The sequence below is a fragment of the Nycticebus coucang genome, chromosome 18, assembly GCF_027406575.1.
Source record: "Nycticebus coucang isolate mNycCou1 chromosome 18, mNycCou1.pri, whole genome shotgun sequence".
Classification (NCBI taxonomy): domain Eukaryota; kingdom Metazoa; phylum Chordata; class Mammalia; order Primates; family Lorisidae; genus Nycticebus; species Nycticebus coucang.
Genome location: NC_069797.1, coordinates 63,740,385 through 63,762,309, shown reverse-complemented (window position 1 = coordinate 63,762,309; position 21,925 = coordinate 63,740,385). Strand labels below are relative to the sequence as shown.

General features: G+C 48.5%; 1 long non-coding RNA gene and 1 pseudogene across 1 annotated transcript; both read right to left on the bottom strand.

The window, feature by feature from the left end:
* Positions 1 to 800: 800 nt before the first annotated feature.
* Positions 801 to 21,851, bottom strand: LOC128569643 (uncharacterized). Its single transcript, XR_008375431.1, has 4 exons — positions 21,712 to 21,851; positions 18,677 to 18,810; positions 18,044 to 18,126; positions 801 to 923 (listed from the first exon to the last, which is right to left on the bottom strand). It is a non-coding gene; the product is annotated as an uncharacterized LOC128569643 (long non-coding RNA).
* Positions 12,394 to 13,992, bottom strand: LOC128569640 (selenide, water dikinase 1-like; annotated as a pseudogene).
* Positions 21,852 to 21,925: the final 74 nt, after the last annotated feature.

The following is a 21,925-nucleotide window of genomic DNA, read 5'->3' as shown; positions in this document are numbered from 1 at the left end:
TGGATTAATTGGTAATAAGATGGTTGGGTGGCTTGGTGCCCATAGCACAGTGGTTATAGCACCAGCCACATGCACCAAGGGTGATGGGTTCGAACCCAGCCTGGGCCAGCTAAACAACTGCAACAAAAAAATAGCTAGGCATTGTGGCTAGCTAGCTACTTGGGGGGCTGAGGCAAGAGAATGGCTTAAACCCAAGAGTTCGAGGTTGCTGTGAGCTGTGATGCCATGGCACTCTACTGAGGGCGACCTAATGAGACTCTGTTTCAAGAAAAAAAAAAAAAAGATGATTGGGTGCTGTGGCTCACGCCTGCAATCCTAGCACTCTGGGAGGCCAAGATGGGTGTATTGCCTGAGCTCACAGGTTTGAGTCCAGCCTGAGCTAGAGAGAAATTCCCATCTCTAAAAAGAGATTACCAGCATTACCATTTTTATAAAGCTCTAGAACAAGAAAAATTAAACAGTGTGATATTTACAGATACATACAAAGTACTGAAACTATTTTTTCTTTTAAAGAGGTGTTATGGGTGGCACCTGTGGCTCAGCGGATAGGGCGCCAGCAGGTTCAAACCCATATACCAAGGGTGGCAGGTTCAAATCCAGCCTGGGCCAAACTGCAACAAAAAATAGCCGGGCGTTGTGGCGGGTGCCTGTAGTCCCAGCTACTCAGGAGACTGAGGCAAGAGAATCGCCTAAGCCCAGGAGTTGGAGGTTCCTTTGAGCTGTGTGACGCCACGGCACTCTACCAAGGGTGATAGAGTGAGACTCTGTCTCTATAAAAAAAAAAAAAAAAAAAAAAGATGTGTTACGCACCTGTAGTCCCAACTACTTCAACAGCTGAGGTAAGAGGATCACTTGAGCCCAAGAGTTTGAGGTTGCTGTGAGCTATGATGCCATAGCACTCTATCCAAGGCAACAGAGTCAGGCTGTCTCAAAAAAAAAAAAAAATCAGTAAAACAATGGAATGATGTTCTGATACAGCTTACAACATGGATGAACCCCCAAAACATTATGCTCCAAGAAAAAAGCCAGATACAAAAACTATATATTATAAGATTCTATTTCTATGAAATGTCCAGAAAAGTCAAATCTATAGAGACTATAGATTAGTGGCTGCCTGGGGCCAGGAGCAGGAAGGAGGCATGACGACAGACATCTACCGAATCAGGGGGATGGTTGCACAACTCGCCACACAATCCAAGACTCACTGATTCACCCTCAGACTGGGTGAATTTTATGTAAATTATCCTTAAGTAAAGCTTTAATAAAAAAGTATATTAGCATCTTGTGAGGCTTTTTTCCTCCTCTCGCAATTATGCCTGTAAGACTTTGTTGGTATTGTTGTGTAGAGCTGTCGTTCGTTTATTTTCTCAACTCTGTGATAGTTCAACATATGATTGTAGCACAATTTATTTCTCCAATCTTCTGTCACTAGACATGAATTACATCTTGTTTTTCACTATTACAAAACAATATACCGGGCGGTGCCTGTGGCTCAAGGAGTAGGGCGCTGGTCCCATATGCCGGAGGTGGTGGGTTCAAACCCAGCCCCGGCCAAAAAAACCAAAAAAAAAAAAAAAAAAAAAACAATATACCAGGAACATTTTGTACATGTCTTCTTGGTATACAAAAGCCATTTTGTCTGTTGACTCTTACTAGTAAGATATCATGACTTTTATGTTGTGCAGCTTTCTTTTTTTTTTTGTAGTTTTTGGCCAGGGCTGGGTTTGAACCCACTGCTCCGGTATATGGGGCTGTCACCCTCCTCCTTTGAGCCACAGGCACCACCATGCAGCTTTCTTTTTTACTTTTTACTAAGTAGCTTTTATAGTATCTTACAAAAGCAACATTCCCCAACAGATGGGAAATTAAAATACAGCATTAGTCCTTCAGCACAGTTTGAGAAATACTGCTCTAGGGAAACGTATTGGCAGTAAAATTGCTGGGGCAAGGGCATGCAGATATTCAAAGGCAGGCAAAAGTTCAAGGGGATTCAAATATCCGATTGCTTTCTAAAATAGTTGTACTGATTGCATTCCTGCCAACAGTGGACGAGAGTTCCCAGATTGTTCCATGTCTTACTAACACTTACTATTGTCCAATTTTTAAATTTTAGCCAATTTTAGGAATATGGCATATTTTCTTTCCTCTCTTACTAATGAGGTTAAATATGTTCCCAGGTGTTTACGGGGCATCAGTGCTTCCTCTTCTGTGATATTCCTGTTTGTTTCCTTTGTTGGTGTTTTTTTTTTTTTTTTTTTTCAGTTTCTGGCCTAGGCTGGGTTTGAACCCACCACCTCCGGCACATGGGACTGGCGCCCCACCCCTTTGAGCCACAGGCGCCGCCCCTGTTTGTGTTTTTGATCTTACCGATTCTTAAGAGTTCTTTATATATTCCGGATATTAATCTTTTGTTATTTAAATGTATTGCAGGCCCAGCTCGGTGGCTCATGACTGTAATCCTAGCCCTCTGGGTGGCTGAGACGGGTGGATTGCTTGAGCTCACAAGTTTCAGACCAGCCTGAGCAAAAAATGAGACCGTCTCTACTAAAAGTACAAAAACTGAGGCAAGAGAATCGCTGGAGCCCAAGAGTTGGAGGTTGCTGTGAGTTACGACGCCACAGGGCAACAGCTTGAGACTGTCTCAAAAAAAAAACTAAATAAATAAATAAGTAAATTGCAAATATCGGCCTGGTGTGGTGGCTCACGCCTGTAATCCCAGAGCTCTGGGGACGCTGAAGTGGGTGGATTGCCTGAGCTCACAGGTTTGAGACCAGCCTGAGCCAGAGCTAGACCTCCTCTCTAAAAATAGTTGGGTGTTCTGGCGGGCGTCTGTAGTCCCAGCTACTTGGGAGGCAGAGGCAAGAGAATTGCTTGAGCCCAAGAGTTTGAGATTCCTATGAGCTGGAACATGACAGCACTCTAGATTCTGTCTCAAAAAAATAAAAATAAAAAATAGCCGGGCGTTGTGGCAGGTGCCTGTAGTCCCAGCTACTCAGGAGGCTGAGGCAAAAGAATCACTTGAGCCCAAGAGTTTGAGGCTGCTGTGAGTTACAATGCCAGGGCACTCTACCGAGGGCAATAAAGTTGAGACTCTGTCTCAAAAAAAAAAAAAAAAATGTATTGCAGATAACATTCCCAGTTTGTGACTTGTGTGAATTTCCTGGGGTAAGGGGTGGTGGTAATTTGTTAATGGGGAAGGTCTTACTGTTAATGCAGCTGAATTTTATCTGTTTTTTTTTTTTTTCTTTTTGACTGACTACTTGTCACTCATGCTGTTTTCCTGGTCAAAGATTTTGCATGGCCCTTGTCAAACCCACCAGCATCCCTTTTTAATCTGTACCCTCTTGCCTACGGCCTCCACTTCCTCCCTCCCGTTCTATACTCAGTAGTTTATTTTGGAGCTAATGTTTCTTTCTCCCTCTGAGTCTTTCTCTGCTGTGATGACCCTCCTCTGTCTGCTTGTAGAGCCCCAAGTTAATCCTCAAGCCCCAGCTGTGGCACAACCTCCACTCCTTAGAAGCTTTTTTTTTTTTGACACAGTCTTACTATGTCGTCCTCGGCAGAGTGCTGTGGCGTCACACCTCACAGTAACCTCAAATCTTGGACTTAATTCTCTTAATTCTCTTGCCTCAGCCTCCCAAGTAGCTGGGACTACAGGCAGCCGCCACAACACCTGGCTATTTTTTGTTGCAGTTGTCATTGTTTTTTTTTTTTTTTTTTGCACTTTTTTTATTTTTGTTTGGCCGGGGCTGGGTTTGAACCCACCACCTCTGGCATATGGGGCCAGTGCCCTACTCCTTTGAGCCACAGGCGCCACCCTGCAGTTGTCATTGTTGTTTAGCTGCTCCGGGCCATGTTGGAACCCGCCAGCCTCAGTATATGTGGTTGGCACTGTAACCACTGTGCTACAGGCACCGAGCCTTTTTTTTTTTGCTTAGAGGCTCTTTTAGACCCCCCAGTGCTGAGTCACCTCTATTCAGCGGACCTCAAACCCAGATAATTGATAGTACTCATAAATAGGGTACTAAAACGGGATAATTATTGCTTTGAATAAGGTCGATTTATTTAATAGATACCACATTTCAAAACATGAGATTCCTTAACAATGGGATGCTTGGAAGGAGAAAAATGTTGGGAACCACTGCTGTCTTGTCAGTGATGTTTATAATATCTTGACATCATCATACCTCCATTTAAACCTTTTTTTTTGGAGACTGAGTCTCACTGTGTCACCCTGGGTAGAGTACTATGGCATCAGAGCTCACAGCAACCTCCAAATCTTAGGGTCAAGCGATTCTCTTTCCTCAATTTTTCTATTTTTATTAGAGATCCGGTCTTGCTCTGACTCATGCTGATCTTCAACTTTTGAGCTCAAGCAATCCACCCGCCTTGGCCCCCCAGAGCACTAGGATTACGGGCATGAGCCACCACGCCGCTTAAACATTTTCCAGGACAGGAAACTTACTACCTCTGTGGGCTGAGCTGCTGTAGTTGTTAGAAACTGCTTTCTTATACTAAATTGTGCCTGCCGTCTGTTTATGCTGTTGTTTCTCCACTTTGCTCTCTAGAGAAAACAAGAATCTTTTTTTCTCTTTGACAACACCACCCTCCAATAAGAGTGGAGGAAACCAGGTCTCAGCATGTTTCTTTTTTCCAGGAGAGATATCACTTGCAGTGACTGCTATGGAGAGTCCTCTGGAGTCTCATGCCCCTGGCCTCCTCTTGTGAATGGGCTTCATATTTTCATATTCCTCTTAAACTGTGCTGTCTGCATTGGAGGAAAGCCGCAGCACTGCTCTCACTAGTGCAGAGGGAACCCTGATCCACTGCGATTCTTTCTCTTGGCTCAGTGAAGAGAGGAGAGCGAGCCACGGTTCTCTGGCAGCCTCCTCGCCCCCTGTGGCTCATAATGAAACTGGGAGTCGATAAAAAAACCCTCAGATGTGAAAAACTATCAGCTTGTTTATGTGAGTCTGACTTCTCCTCTAAATGCCAACTATTAAGTTCAGTCTTCGCCTTTGATTTCCTCAGCAATCTCGTCTTTTCGAGCAATCCCATCTTCACTTTCATGTCTCCTGTAAGCTCTTCTCCCGGCTTTAGGTCAAGTGCAGACTTTCTAAGCAAGATACTGTTTTCTAAAAATGGTTGACATGCTCATCAGAAATCTCAAATGAGCGAGGGTGGGGTGTGTGTGTGGGGATTGTTGACATGCCAGTCGGGGTGGAGAATGGGAAGTTACTGTTTTTCTGTGAAGAGAGTCCCAGGGATGGAGGGTGCCGACGGCTGCTCTGGAGGATGAGTATTTAACACTCTGCACTATACGCTCAATAGTAGTTGAGATTGTAAATTTTATGTTATATGGGTGGTGCCTGTGGCTCAAGGAGTAGGGCGCCGGCCCCATATGCCAGCGGTGGTGGGTTCAAACCCAGCCGTGGCCAAAAACTGCAAAAAAAAAAAAACCAAACATACAACAAAAAGTTAAATAAAAATGCTGACATGCCAGGGACAGTGCTGCCTAGCAACTGAGCACTGTTAGACGGTCTCCAGTACACTCTGCCTGAGGGTCCATAGGCCCCTGGCTCCCAGGAGGCAGGGGAGGGGGCTGTAGTTTTTCATTCCAGGCTCAGGATGCTGGGGCGGTGGACAGGGACAACCCATCTCTCCTCTCAGGCCAGGAACATGTGAGTAATCTTTGACTCACATCTGTCCTTTCCCGATTGCCTAATCTTGCCTGGTCTTCATTAGCAATACTCCCTCCCCTTTCTTCATCCCCTGTTTCCTCCATAGGTTTCTGCTGAGACCCCGGAAGAGCAGGCACGGACCCTGTGCCCAGAGACATGGTGACCGGGAGTGGCCTAGTCCTGCCTCCACAATAGCCTCCAGATATATAAATAAGCAATTCTCAAAGAAGTGCTGGGGAGGAGCAGGGCAGGCCCAGCTGGAGTGCCACTTAGGTCGAGCCCTGGAAGTGGGGCTTGGGGCTGAACAGGCCAGCTGTTCAGTGACTCCCATTTCAAGCAGAGGGAACAAAAAGATGTGAAGACTGGTCAGCACTGGGATGTAAGCTGGGAGTGATGTGAGAGGCTGGGAAAGCAGGCGTAGGCCTCACAGAAAACGTGGAGCGTCCAGAGGGCAGCAGGTCTGTGGCCGGGCAGGGCCATGACCTCTCCCAGTGACTTCTCAGATGGCTCTGACCACAGAAAAAGAGCGATTAACAAACTCAGAAGGCCCAGAGCCAGTGAGAAGGAGGCGGCCCCAGGACTGAGGGCTGCAGCTGACTCAGGGACTGGCCGGAGGAGAAGTCAGGGGGTGACCAGATGCCTTTTACTCAGAGGGGAACATGCCAGAAGCAGGTCAGGGGGTGGTGGGGTGGTGGTGAGTTGAAGATGCTGAGTGTTCAGCCTGGACGGCGCAGTTTCTCTGCTGCGGGGCTGTATGGTTGCACCGCCTGGCACTCTTCTCACCCCTCCCGTGACTCTTTTCTCTTGCTGCCCCGCCTCTCCAGGATGGTTCTGGAGTAGGCATCCCTGCCAGAGGAACTTCCAGGAGACCCCAAGGCTCACCAAGTTTTCCATCTCAATCACTACCCCCGGAGTGTGAGCACTCTAGCTACTGGTGAGAGCTTCTCACAGGGGCCCAAAGAGGATCGAAACACCAGCCAGGAGCCCGGAAGGCAGCTCTGGAGAACGGGTCCTTCTCTGAAGTCAAGCCTGTCATTCCTGGGCACCTCCTGACATTTCCTCACCATTAATTGTCCCTCTGTTAACTGGTGCTGCGTGGGCACTGGGGATGAACCTCTGTGAGGTGACCATCCAAAGGACCACAGCAAACTGGTCAACATATGGGGCTAGGCCTCCTGTACTCTTGATAGCACATGTGGTGCATGTCCAGTCTATGAAAATAAAGTCAACTTAAGGAGGTGGTCAGTGTAGGGAGGTGGTCAACCATGAAGGTTCAACTGTATTTTAACTAAATTAAACTTCCTTAGAACCCTATGAGTTAGATACCACTTGATTCCTATTTCACAGATAAGGAAACTGAGGCACAGAGAGGTTAGTAAGTTGACCAAGGTCACACAAGAGGTGGAGTCCAAATGCAATGAAAGACGAGTGCCCCACTCTCCCGTGAGCCACCCACTGTCTACTCCCTTGCTCGAGGCTTCTGTCTACTCTGGCCTAGCCCTGACTGTTCATGTGAAGGGCAAGTTTGCAGAAAGCCTGAGTAAGAACCACCAAATCTAGTCCTCTCCTTTGTACAAGGTAGGGACTAGGGGCACCCAGGTCTCTACTGGCCCCAGCTGTCCAGGGTCTGCCAGGCTTGGTTTGTCAGGCTGGGCACTGCTAGTTCTCTCCAACTCCTGGGGCTCCAGCTGGATGCCAGGGACCCCTCCCAACTCCACTGGGGCCCAGCTTGGAGCCTATCAGGCCCTAAAGCCCCACCATGCTAGCCCAGCACCTGCCTGTAACTTACTCTGCTGTGTGATTGTCTCAACTGTTCCCAGAGAAGGGCTAGGAAACTGGACACAACCACCCACACGCTGAAGAGCTGGAGATGGTCATCTGCCTCTGGGAAGCCCAGAGAGCTTCAGGTCAGACCAGAGGACAGAGATAGAGGGAAAGGGAAAAGACTGTGGAAACAGAGGAAGAGAGAGACAGAGAGGAACAAAACAAAGCCTGCAGGGCTGGCAGGGGTGGGAAACATGGGGACCCACAGAGAAGGGAAGAGAGGGAGGGATGGCTGCCGTCGGAGAAGCAGTGGGAGCTTGAAGCTGAGGATCAGGCCAGCCTCCCCAGGCTGAGGAAAGGCCCCCTCCTGGTGGCTTTTAAATAAGGGGAGCAGGGCTTGGGAGGGAAATTCATCTTGGGCGTCTGCTCCTTGGTTCCAGAAGTCCAGGGCCTGGCAAGGTCCTCTGAAGGCTGAGGGCCTGGGGGGCCTGTAGCTCTGCTGCAAGCCCCGGACCCCAGCCCTTCCTGAGCACCTTTCAATAAACACATTCACAGCTGAGTGGACTGGCTCACTCTGGGAGGCTGAGGCAGGTGCATTACCTGAGCTCAGAAGTTCGAGACCAGCTTGAGCAAAAAGCAAGACCCCATCTCTACTAAAAATAGAAAGACTAGCTGGGCATCGTGACAGGTACCTGTAGTCCCAGCTCCTCTGGAGAGTGAAGCAAGAGGATCTCTTGAGCCCAAGAGTTTGATGTGGCTGTGAGCTAGGATGCCACTGTACTCCACCCAGGGTGACACAGTGAGATTCTAAATAAATAAATAAATTAATTAATTAATTAATGCATTCACTGGACCTATGATGGGTCAGAGGAGGTGTTCGTAGGGAGAAAAATGACATTTTGTGTTTTAATTCATGTAGAGTTGTTTGCTCTGTTTTCAGAAGCTCCTATTGAGAGGGCCTTTCATGCAGGTGTCAGGCAAGAGTCAGGCAGGGGAAGGTGACAGGGGACTTCTGGAGTTAGGCTGAGGCCATGGCATGTCTACCCACTTAGGAGCAGGGAGGTAAGGAGCAGGGAGGTAAGGAGGGCAGGTTGACAGATCTGCATAGGAGGAGGAAGTGTCTAGGGGAGACCCCTATGTTCGACAGTCAGCTGCCAGAGAGGGGAGGACCGGCCTCCCGTGGAGTAATCTGTGCCACCTGTGGCTGGTGGTGACCTGGCTTCCTAGACACTGTGGGGGTGGTGCTCTTCAGAGCATTGGCCACTGAAGAGCTTGGGAGCCTGTGGTAACTGGCGTGGGACAATTGCATTTGTTGTTGCACAGCCACCCAGGCAAGGAGATGCGGCTGGGCCTGGACCCCATGATGACATGAGACAGGACCAAGCCCTGGGCCAAAATAAGCTCTATGGTGCCTGGGCTGATCAGATGAGGAGGGGCCTATGGAAGGGGAGAAAAAGTCCTCCAGACAGATGAGAGCACTCAAAGTCCTGTCTTTTTGGACCTGACACTATGCCCATGTTATGAAGGGCAACCCCAGAGTTGGGATGGATAATGACTTAATAAAGCCTCCAAAGTATCATCCTTCCCTTTCAACAGGCTTAGGCCCTGGAACCTAAGGACCTGCTCTTGGGAAGCATTTTTGGGCTCTGGAGCTTTGAGTCCAGGCCTTAAACCAATCTCATCCAGAATACCTGAGCTACCTGTCACTGTAAGGACAGTAGGAGGTTCTGGCTCCTGCTCTGGAAATGGCTCCTACATCCCTGGAAGAGCAGGAAGCACTGGCTGCCCCACAGAGGGTGACAGGGCCAGAGACTGACTGTGGTCAGCTTGGAGTGGAGGACCTGCCGGGGGGTGATTCTCCCCGGGTTCAGGCCACCTCTTAGGGTCAGTCAGGTCCCCTGACTGGAAAGGATTAAAAGATTGTGGTTTCTTGGGTAAGGGAGCTTCTGGGCTAAGGTCAAGGTACCCTTCAAATCTAATCTGCTCTCAGTGAGGACCAGCTGACTTGATAGGTGCACTCAAGGCAGGCGGCTGGGGCTAGGGCCAAGTTCAAGAGGCACATACAGGATGCAGTTGGGGAGGGGGAAGAACAGGGTTAGGTGAAACCTCTGCCTCAGGACAATTGTGCTCATGTCTTGTGACCTTGGAAGGGTCACCAGGCTCAATGTCCCCAGTCAGGACATCCTCTAGCCCACGGCTGAGTCACCCTGCACTTAGGGCTCAGAGCAGCCATCACGTCCCCGCCACACCCCTGAGATGAGGAGCTGAGAGCCACAGGGTGCACAGCCAGAGTTGGAAAAGCTCAGGTGCCAAGATGAAAACACGGAGCTGTCACAGGCTTTGAACAAAGGGCAGCCGTCCCAGACCTGCAGTTTATGGCACGTTTGTGGAGGTGATCAGATGGCTGTCATTATCAGCAGCTCTTCCCCCCCGTGGAGGATATGGTCACCCTCATTTCCTTGTTCCCCTGTCATAGAAGGCCTGGGTTTTTCTTGCTCTCTACCCTACCCCAGCACTCACATAGCAGGTCTCCAGTGTTTGTCGACTGACTGAGTCATGGGAGAAGTGGGGAGGTAGAGGCTAAGGCCATGTCTGGGACACAAACCTCTTCCTGATTTCCTTTCTAGAGAGGACAGCTGGCCAGGGGAGTGTGATGGGGGCCTCCAGTGCCTGTGCTCAGCTGTGCCAGCAGCTGCAGGGCAGACTCCCTGAGCTGTTCTCTCTGGACTCCGGCCTGATGTCCAGATTCTCTGGCACATGGTGGACATGGTCAGGCTCAACTACAGATGTAGGGCGTATGGGTTCTTCTTAGACATGCCAAGGGCCACCAGTGGGGCCTGCTGTACACCTCACTTCTACAACCTCTGCCCTCTCTAATGACCTGTTTACATCCCTGCTGGCTTATCTCTGCACACTCAGCCAATTCCTCCTCTGAAGGGGCGGGATGGGGGGGAAAGCAGGCGGGGCAGAATGGAGATGCTGCGTGCCTTTGCCCCTCCTCGTCCTCCCTGGAATTACCTCCCTCAGCATCCCCTGGCCTGCACCTGCCTCTCCCTCCTCAGAACCTTCCCTAGCACCCTCAGCAAGGGCCTGCCCCTTCTGCTTTTTTTTTTTCCACACCTCTTGTTATGTTGTAATGTAGCACCTGTGTTTCATAACACGTGAAATCAGGCTTCTGTCCTGTGTACACATGCACGTGTATATGCGTGTCACAGAGTTTGCGCATGGCGCGGAGTAGCCCCCCCCATAGGGTTAGAAGCATAAAAGTGAGAGTGGGGAATATATGACAGAGAAAATGGCTTCAAAAAACGGGAAAAATATTTTCTGCCTCTTTAAAACGTCCCTCCTCTTTTAGGGAACTAAAACCTACATCTCTGCCTCAGGCCAGTGGTTGGGTGGGGCAGGGGATGTCTTTTGTTCCTTGTGCTACAGGAATTGGCTCAGCTGAACCACTGGGGCAAGGTCAGGGCTGGGCGAGGTCCCGGTGGGTCTCTCAGGTGGGTGGAGGTCACAGGAAACAAGACCTGGAGGCCTGGGAAAACAAGACTTAGACCAGTGGTTCTCAACCTTCCTAAGGCCGCGACCCTTTAACACAGTTCCTCAGGTTGTGGTGACCCCCAACCATAACATTATTTTCATTGCTACTTAGTAACTGTAATTAAAAAAAATTTTTTTTAACCTTCCTTTTTCTTTTTTTTTTAAATTAAATATTTATTTGAATAACAAGTTTAAGTTCAAGCTGCAATGTTGGCAACGCAGATTTTTAACACAGATCACAAAAAGCATGCACGGAAAAAGTAACTGGCGCGGAAGACAAAATAATGCTAAGAATTAGGCTAAATAGCCACTGATTTTGAGAGAACGAAAGGCCTGAAATCACTCTACAAAATATAAAATGTATTTAATACTACCATCCACAGAACAGTCTTTATTATTGATTATATTTAAAAATTATTTGTGTAGTAGGGCAGCGCCTGTGGCTCAGTTGGTAAGGCGCCGGCCCCATATACCGAGGGTGGCGGGTTCAAACCCGGCCCCGGCTGAACTGCAACCAAAAAATAGCTGGGCATTGTGGCAGGTGCCTGTAGTCCCAGCTAGTCGGGAGGCTGAGGCAAGAGAATCGCTTAAGCCCAGGAGTTGGAGGTTGCTGTGAGCTGTGTGATGCCATGGCACTCTACCAAGGGCCATAAAGTGAGACTCTGTCTCTACAAAAAAAAAAAAAAAAAATTATTTGTGTAGTTAATGATAAATTGAATTGTAAATGAATATTTCACATGAGCCCCCTTTCGGACGGCAATTCCTTGCTGCACTATAGAACATCTAATTACATTGCAAAAAGTATCCTTTTTTTGCTATCAAGGAAAACAGTTAATAGTATTACTGTAAATATCAGGAAGACTACAAAAAAAAAATTTCTTTTTAGTCTTCAAAGTGCTTTCCATGCAGAGTGAAGCATTTGCCTTGTGGGACTGAACGTACTACTACAGGATGTCCTGGGTCCAAGATGCTGCCCTTGAATGACAAGACTAGGCTTTACAAATCAAAGACTCAAAGGAATCATGCAGCCCTCCTACTCCTGGGAGACCGTCCTGTGACACTTACCAATGCTGTCTTTCCAGAATACCATTCAAGACACTTAAAAAAAGATCAGACTTACATGATAAATGCACATAAAATGAAAAGACATGACCGCTATTTGACACTACTATTGGTAATGTCTGTGCTATGTGAAAGCACCTTTGAAAAGAGCCTATGCAGGGGCAACGCCTGTGGCTCAAGGAGTAGCTGGCCCCATATACCAGGGGTGGCAGGTGCAAGCCCGGCCCCGACCAAAACTGCAAAAAAAAAAAAAAAAGTTGAAAAGAGCCTATGCAGCAAGAGATAAGTGTCTAAAGATTCAAAATGAATCAACAGTATTGGATAATGATATAATTCTCAACTCAGGAGCTGCCTCAAGATGAGGTGCATCTTCAGTTAATGTAACAGGAAAAAAGGCAATGGATTTTATTTTATTTTAATTGTATCCACTCACAAATCAACCTAAGGTCACCGGATGTGGAGACACAATGAGATTTTGTCGTTTATGGTCTTTAATTGAAGTGATGATAAAGGAAATAGATCTATTTAAAAACAAAACCAAACAGCTATTTCTGTCTAGATTAACAGGTGGCACCAGGGGTGGGATTCACCTTTTGAGTGGCCACTTATGGTGGGACTTCGATGATCCAGGGTTTGTCTATGATCCTGGCTGTGCAGTTTCCCTTCTCTACAATCCCAATAATCCATGCTTGGTGACCTTCACCGTAGTTAGGGGACTTTATCTCTGCAGAGAACTGAGCTGCTTGCTTTTGTGGTAAACAGATCAGAAGGCCTCCAGATGTCTCCGGGCAGGTCCTGTGCTTGAGGCCGAACATGTTTCTACAGGCCTTGCTCACCGCAGCCATCTTGGCCAGCACGGGAAGGTTGTGGATCACAAAGGACACCTCATTCCTCTGCTGCTTGGCCAGGTTCTGTGCGTGGCCCCCAAATCCCAAAGCCCGTGATGTCGGTGGCTGCATGGGCACTGAACATGTGCTTGAGTCCTGCAGCTGTCCGTTGAGTCTTGCCATGTTCATCCTTGCTCCTTGGTATGCCAACTCGACATCTTCTTGGGTGACCACTAGTTTAATTTTATTCCATTTTTCTGGAATATCCAGCCACTGGTGCATGGCCACGGCGACCTGGGGTTTCGACAGCACCAGCACATCCCCGGGCACTGCGTTACCTGGCATGATAAATTCATTTGGCTGGCAGACAGTTGTTGGAACTCCTCCCAAGACAATCCAGGGTTTAGTACTGTTTGGCCACCTGCTACAGATGCTCCTGCGTCCTCTGCTGCATCTTTAAAACCCTGTACAATCAGGGGCATCGCTTTATCCCTTTCCCTGTTGGTCATTTTATTACTGACTCCGAGGAGCATCAGCATATTGTCACATTCTGTGACCCCCATTGCACTGAGGATTTTGGCACATGCTATTCTACCCATCACGTAGGGGTCGTCTACCATAGGATAAATGTAATCTGTGGTCTGCACCAAGGAAAGACAACCATGCCTCAAAGGAAATGACGCAAGTATCCATTCCAATGCCAAGCCTTGGCATAATGCCTCTCAGAAACTGCTCATCTTCTTGGAAGTGGTTCTCCTGCAAGGGTTCCAGCAATTTCTGCAGGACATCCTGGGGCACCTTGCAGCCTGTGCTCTTCAGCTCGGTGAATCTGGTTAGCCGGAAGCTCTTGTCCAACTTGTAACTCTTCGGGTTAAAGGATTCCAGAGTAGACATGGTTCCTGGGCCCGCTTCTCACACTCAGCCCCTCCCCTTCCTCTCCTGGCTGGCTGAGTTCTTGACAGATCCACCGACTTGCTTTGTGCCATCCGCCTGCTCCAGAGAGTGGGCCGCGGGTCCTTAACCTTTGTTTTTCATAGAGACAGAGTCTCACTTTATTGCTCTTGGTAGAGTGCCGTGGCGTCACAGGTCATAGCAACTTCCAACTCCTGGGCTTAGGTGATTCTCTTGCCTCCGCCTCCCAAGTAGCTGGGACTACAGGCGCCCGCCACAACACCCAGCTATTTTTTGTTGCAGTTTGGCCAGGGCCGGGTTTGAACCTGCCACCCTTGGTATATGGGGCCAGTCCTGCTCCATAACTGTAATTTTGCTAGTTATGAATTATAATGTAAATATATGATATGTAGGATGTATTTAGGCAACCCCTGTGAAAGGGTTGTTTGACCCCCAAAGGGGTCATGACCCACAGGTTGAGAACCACTGAGTCCTAGACAAACAAGAGTACCACAGTTACTCTACAGAGCAAAATAACAGGCAAGATAGATGGAGCAGCGGTGAGTCAGGACGGGCAGGCTGGAGGGTTAACAAGCAGGGCTGAGACCAGGAGGTGGAGCCACATCCCTGGGTACCTGAGGTGAGGTTGGAGGCAGCTAATGCAGTGGGCTTTCTCACTGAGTCCATCCCTGTGCAGACAGCCTTCCGGGGCTGGGGGAAAGGGATCAGGAGGAAGTCCATTTTCTTTTCTTCTTCCCCTTCCCTCCCGTCTTTCATTTCTTCATTTTTTCCTTCTTTTCGACAAAAGTTTATAGCCACCTACTATGTGCCAGACATTGTTATAGACCTGGAAAGACAGTAATACCCTGTTTCCCCGAAAAAGGTGTGCTCCCAAAGATGCGCTAGGTCTTATTTTCAGGGGACGCCTTATCTTTCCTGTAAGTAGGTCTTATTTTCAGAGGATGTCTTATTTTCGCGGAAACAGGGTAGAAATGACACACGGGCTTCTGCTTTCATGTAACTTACATCAAGTGGGGAAGACAGAAAATTAAAAGATAAATGAACAACCTACATATAGAAACATATATGTGTTCCCAAAGCTTGGCACTTGTCCCCAAGGCTGCATCAGAATGAGAAGTGGTTTGAGAGAAGGGAAGGGAGGTTTATTAATTTGCTGGCAAATGAGGAGAATGTCAGACTCCCATCTTAAAGTACCGTTTTCCTATTTATAAGCAGAAATACAGAGCTTTTAAAAGGATGGGTTTCAGCTTCACGGGATTGTTAACTACAGTTTATAGTTCAGATTGATCCCATCTCCTGATCAGATAATCTAGTGACTTCTGCCCAGATGTTGAGCCACCTTCTATGGAACAAAGAACAAAGGATACTAAACTTCTGCTCTTGACCACTAGCCTGAGGAAGGGAGGCAGGTTTTAGTTCTGAAAAAGGGTGAGGGGGGTTTAAAGATAGAGAAAACATTTTTGACCCCCTTTCAGGCTGTTCTCTCTGTTACATATGCCCGACTGTTAATTTTACCTTTCTATACATATGGGAGGAGGGGCAACATAGTCATTGAGCTACTTCTGCTGAATTGCGGTGATGTTTGATGGAATATGGCTTATTTATGCCGTTGTGAAAATACAGGTCTGAGTAAGAAAGAGATGTGGGACTTCTGAGTACAAAACTATTGGTTGTACCTAGTAAATGATCAGAGAGGCTGGCTTGTACAAATTCAGAAATCATATACAGAAATACTTATACCAAATAAAGTCTAGGGTGACAAACCCACAAGACAAATCAACAGAATAGGCGATAGCCCAGGAAATCCTTACTAAGGAGTTGTCTCTCCATCCTCAGGGTGCTAGGAAGGGTCTCCCATAAGCTATTTGTGAGGGGCTTAACTTCAGCCCACTTCCAGGGTTACCTTTATCTGGAGAAGGGCAAGTGAAAACAACTTATCCCAGTTTAGGTGGGTTTTCTGCATTAATTCCCAGATGCATACAATTTTGATTCTAGATACAAGGATTTGCTTACTTGCTGGATTACCTCCCATATAAAAGAGGGTCTGTTATCACTCTGTATGGAGGAAGGGAGCCTAGGAAAATATTGATGACCTGCAGGATCATTGAGTTAACCATGTCCAGCTCCTTGGAGAAACGTTCCCAAGGTTCCCAAGGAGGGGGGTCTACTCCAAGAAGCTCATGAACAACCATGGGATGCTGTGCAGCGGATCCAGGTGCAGATGGCAGGAAGCAGAGTCCCAGTGGACAACGCCATGGAGCAGCCAATGTGGTAATGCCTGCAGCTGCCTGTCTGCTGGGCTTTTTCCCTGCTGACACCCATTTTCCTGTTGTCTTCTGAGGACTGTTCCTGCTCCTGGTACGAGCCCATCTTAGAGCGAGTTCTTTCAGAAGGCTTCTGGTAACTTCACTTTCTCCATTTACAAAGGACAAGCCTCTACCCAGCCAGAAAAGGCATCTTTTTCCTCTGGCTAACTTCCATAAAGCTGCTCCCATCAGTGAAAAGATTCCAATCCAGCTCTGGTGGTGGCTGATAGGACAGATCCATCCTGCTGGAACAGACAGCCTCCAGGACCTCTAACCATGCTTCCAAGGCTCCTTCTCTTTGATTTAGTAGCTTTCTTTTTGCAAATGCTGCAATGAGTGAACTGAAAAGTGAACTGCTCTGCGAGGGCAGCCTCCTGTGTGCTACACCAGACCTTGCTCTGTGTTCAGCAGGAGCAGGAAGTGCCACAGAGGCCAGCTTCCACCACTTCTGGCTTCACTGCAGCCTTGTTCCTTCCCCTGCCCAGCTTGTGGAGCACCATGCATGGCTGGTGCCAGGGGTGAGCAGTGGCAAAAAAGTGTGGAGAGGGTGCCTGGACGACTTCTGCCCATGTTGCTTGACATCAATTGAATCCCCACCATCGATTACACCCAGGGCTTCTGTAGAGATATTTGGGTTGGAGCTACTCGTGAAGCAGGGCCCCTCCTTCATTGTCTGTATCCTAGACTTGAAAAAAGAAATGACTCTTTTGGAGTTTCTTTTTACCTTCAGCTCTTTGAAATTTTGTGCAGTGCTCTTTCCAATGTCCTTCTTTTTTATAAAAAGCACATCAATTGTACATAAATTGCCTTGCTCCACCTACAGGTGTCCTCTGAACAAACTGAGTTCCCTACCAGGTCTTAGGAGGAGAGACCATTCCCAACCTGAGTCATAACTTAGTAGGCATGGGACTGAAGAATTAGTTTGCATCTTGCTCTGTTGGGGCCCCTCTCCTTTGGTGAGATGCAGCAGCGGCATTGGGAGGTGCAGTTGCCCTGGACCTGGACTTGTGGGGGCCATTTCCTAGGCTGGCTGCAGGGCTCCAGCAGGGGCCCCATCAGCACAAGCTTGAGTGCAGCTGAGCCTGCAGTGTCTTCCTATGAATGGCCCTAGCTGTGGGGGGTGTTGTGGCCACCCTGGGAAGCCTGATGGCTGTGGATGTCTCTCTGCCCTGTTGTGTGAGCATCTAGGGGAGACATAGTTGGGCAGTGGGCACTCCCTCTCTGCCCCCAGTCCCCATTTCAGGCACAGCCAAGCCAGCAGGGATTTCTCTGGGAAGCTGGTGGTGAGGAAGTGGGTTCATGATATCCAAACTGGTTAATTCCTCCCCAATTTTATCACCTTTCGGCCTCTTTATTATGCTGTTGCATGAAAAATTGTTCAATAGGATAGTATCTCATTTACCTGACCTGCAACAAAATAATTCCATTTGTAAGATACCATAATAATAATGTGTCATCCAATAGCCACTTCCCACTCTCCAGCACGTATGGTGGATTATAATAACACCATTCTCTTTTAGACGCAGACTTATAGCTATAAGTTGACCATTAAGATTCTCTTCATGGGGCTTTCGGATAGAGTTCCCCTATGTTGCAACCAAACTCAAAATAACAAACACAGAAATCAGGGAATCCCCAAAACAAAATGGCTAGGGCTACCAAATGGGAACTATCCAAATGAGAATCAAATTCACAAACGAGAACCAAAATCTCCTAATCTGAAGAGGAAATATTAAAGCCAAACTCTCTCAAGTGAGAACCAACATTTCCCAATCCCTCTAGGTTCCCTGAGATGTGCACAGGGCCTCCAAAACCAAATCAGCTTCCATAGTTCCTCTCAATCTCATGCCTTCTATCCCAAATGGTGCTTCCAAACAAATCCAATAGGAAGGTCTGAAAACCTACCTGCAATGGGTAGAATCAAGAGTCTTGGCATGCATCCTTGGGAACTTACTCAGACAAGTGGCCATGGTGTCCAGACATTTTCCAAATCCATTTCCTTTTCCTCAACTCAGGTCAGGTTGCAGGGAGCTGCATCTATTTCAGGGGGTGAGAAGAGATGGGAGTTCCCCAGAGGTAAACAGGCTCCAGCAGCTACTGGGTGGTCCTTTACTTTCTTACTCTGAAAAGACATTGATCCTACCAGCAAAGACCCTCAGTTTGAACCAGGGCTGCTCCCTGTCTCTTCCAGAGTGGGATGCCATTCTACCTGGTTGTGGATGGGCCAGGGATGACAAATTCTACTGCTGAAAGCTCAGCACTTGACCCCAAGCTGCATCAGAAGAATGAGAACAAGTGGTTTAAGGAGAAGGGAAGGGAGGTTTATTAATTTGCTGGCAAATGAGGAGAATGTCAAACTCCCATCTTACAGTACCATTTTCCTATTTATAAGCAGAAATACAAAGCTTTTTTTTTTTTTTTTTTTTTGAGAAATACAAAGCTTTTAATGGGAAGGGTTTCAGCTTCAGGCTATTGTTTAATTACAGTTTATAGTTCAGATTGATCCCATCTCCTGCTCAGATAATCTAGTGACTTCTGCCCAGTTGTTGAGACACCTTCGGTGGAACAAAGAACAAAGGACACTCACCTTTTGCTCTTGACCACTAGCCTTGGGCAGGATACAGGTTTTATTCTTGCAGAGTGAGGATTGGGCGGCACCTATGGCTCAAAGGAGTAGGGCACTGGCCCCATATACTAGAGGTGGTGGGTTCAAACATGGCCCTGCCAAAAAGAAAAGAAAAGAGTGAGGACCAAGTTATAGCTTTCCCAATTATAGCCCAAGTATATGGGGAAAGGGGATAGGGAGGGGAGGAGGGAGGATGGGTGGAGGGAGGGTATTTGGTGGGACCACACCTACAGTGCATCTTACAAGGGCACATGTGAAATTCACTAAATGTAGAATACAAATGTTTTAACACAATAACTAAGAAAATGCAGTGAAGGCTATGTTAACCTGTCTGATGAAAATATTTCAAATTATACCTAAATCCAGCACATTGTACTCCATGATCGCATTAATGTACACAGCTACGATTTAGTAATAATAATAAAAAAAAGAGCGAGGAAATTTTAAAGAGATAGAAAACATTTTTTACCCTTTTTCAGGCTATTCCCTCTGTTACTGCGGACTCCATCTCTTATGGCTTTCTGACCCTCTGCAGCATGAGGTTAAGGCCTTTGCCTAAAGTACATGCTGAATGAGAGTTAACTGTGTGACCATCTGATTCAGTGACTGTTTCCACCTGCTGGGGGTGGCTTTTGCTCCCAGGAGCCAGAACTTCCAGAGGCCCTTTCCTGTCCTCAACACACTAAAGGTGGGAATGCCAGACAAAACATGGGATGCATAGTTACACTTGAGGATAAAACTTTAGTTGTTGCATGTAATAATTAGGGACATATTCATGCTAAAAAATGACTGAATTTGATTTTAACTGGTAATCCTATTTGGTTTTCTTCTTTTCTTTCTGGATCTGGTAACTCTAGCAAGGGAAGTGACTAGCTAGGCACTAGGTGCATCTGAGGTCTTGTCTGCAGTCTCTGTTTACAAGATATGTTCTGCTCACTGTCTTGGTACTTCCTGCACCTTAAATGCTTTTGGTCAGAGACCAGGACGTTCTCCTGGCCTGGTTTCCTACAGCTGTTACTAGTATCCTGAGTCCAGGAGAGCTCCTACCCCTAACCATCAGGAAAGGCCTTCTCAGGAGGTGGTGTTTGATTTGAGATTTTATTTTTTGTTTATTTATTTATTTTGAGATGGAGTCTCACTATGTCGCCCTCAGTAGATTGCTGTGGAGTCACAGCTCACAGCGATACCAAACTCTGTCCCAAGTAGCTGGTACTACAGGCATCTGCCACAACACCCAGCTATTTTTTGGTTGGAGTTGTCATTGTTGTTTAGCAGGCCCAAGCTGGGCTCAAACCCGCTAGCCTCGGCATGTGGCTGGTGCCCCACCCACTGAGCTATGGGTGCTGCCATGATTTGAGATTTTAAAGAATGAGCCCAGTGATGATCCAGGAAAGAACATTCCTAGGAGAGGTGAGTGTGAAAAAAAAAAAAAAAAAGCTTACAGAATCTCTGTGAGTGTGGGAATGGGGAGGTTTCCATATTAAAATGTGTTCAGCATTTCAACTGAAATGAAGCCCTGGACCACACCTTGACCACGCTGCAGGAGTGCACATTTCTCAGGCTTCTGAGGCTGGAGGAGTTTCAATAACAGGGAAGGGCCAGGAAGGGAGTCCCAGTGTCCCCACTCCTGGGTTGGGGATTCTGGCATCTAGGACAAGCCCTCTGGGTCCTGGTGCTGGACAGCACTGTCTGGTGGAATTACCTGGTTATTAAATGGGTGGAGGGCACTACGGGCCTTCACAGCTAAAGCCCAGGTCTCTCCTTCAGAGTTCTCCACCCCTACCCACCTGAGGCTACAGCCAGGGCTGCAAGGCCTTGAGGGAAGGAGGAACCAAAGAGCCTCTTTCACTGACAGCCCACCAGTCTCTTCTGGCTTTGGAAGGCACTGAAAGCTCCACACGGCAAGCAGGGAGCTCAGCACTTAAAATTCCAATCCTCCTCCAGTCTCAAACGTACTAACAGTGGGAAATGGCTCAGTTCCACCTTCACTTCAGATGCATTTTGTTCGTTAGCACGCTAAGGAAGCTGTTTGTTACTTAAATATCCATTGACTTCCTCCAACTTTTGATATCCTAACAAAATTTCTGTTCTTGGAGGGCTCAAGCTTGGTCACTCTGAGGCAGTGGGCCTAGCGGTGTTTGCCCATTGGAAAGTGTGCCCAGTGCATCGGACACCCTGTGTGTCTAGCCATGCCCTCCAGAGTTCTCGGGGCAAGGGAGTACAGGATCACCAGGGCCTGGCTTCGCCACTGCCTGTGGGAAGCCCACAGCCTAAGCAGACCCACGTGAGCAGTTCTCCCTGACTCCCCAACCTCTGAGCTGGGAGGACAGGTGGGGAGGGGCGTCCCTTAGCTGAGGCTGGTTTATGTTCACAGGGGAAGAACCCCATTTCCGTCCAATCCCTAGGCCATTATGAGTCTGGCCAGGCATCCGATCGGAAAGAACTCTTTGTTCTGAGCTGGACCTGTTACCACCTACAGAATTTCCTGGATGGGGGCTTGCACCAGGCTGCTAAAGGGGCTGGCTCCTAGTCTTGGCTTGGCCTTGGCGCTCTCCTCTCTTGGCACTGCATGCGTGGCAGGCGGCTGGCAAGGTCAGCCGAGGCCTTTGTGAGAGGCTGCTTTGCAGGGGAAGCGGGTGGGAGGGGGTGAGTCCCAGCCTTCCCAGCAAAGTGACAGCTTTCCCGCGGGGGGTGGGGAGGAGAAGCAGCGGGCACCCTGGCCCGGCCCGCGTCTGACATCTAGTGTCCAACTGGGCTCGGAGCAGGGCAGGGAGGACAGCAGGGGAGGGTGTGGAGCGCGGAAATCAGGTAGCGCCAGACCAGGACAGGAAAGGGCAGCGGTTCCCGGCGCCCGACACCCCCTCCCGCTCCAGTCCCATCCCGCCGTAGCGTGGGAGAACCCGCCCTCGAGGGGTCCCCGAAATCCCCGCCCTCGTACGCGCCCCCAAACGTGGGAGCCTCGGGAGGCAGGTTGCAAGGCCGATTCCGAAGGTTACCCGAATTCGGGTCGGGGGCCCAGTCACAGTGGCCACGGTTCGCTTCTCAGCGCCGGCACCGGGCGAACGAGTTGGAGCCCGGGTTCTGGCCGGGGCTCCAGCTCAGCGGGAACCGTGGGGTCCTGACACGTGCGGACCAGCCCCCAGGCGGCGCCCTGACCCCGGAGGGCTCGGCGCGTCGCCGCACTTCCGGCCGGGTAACCCTCGCGGCGTC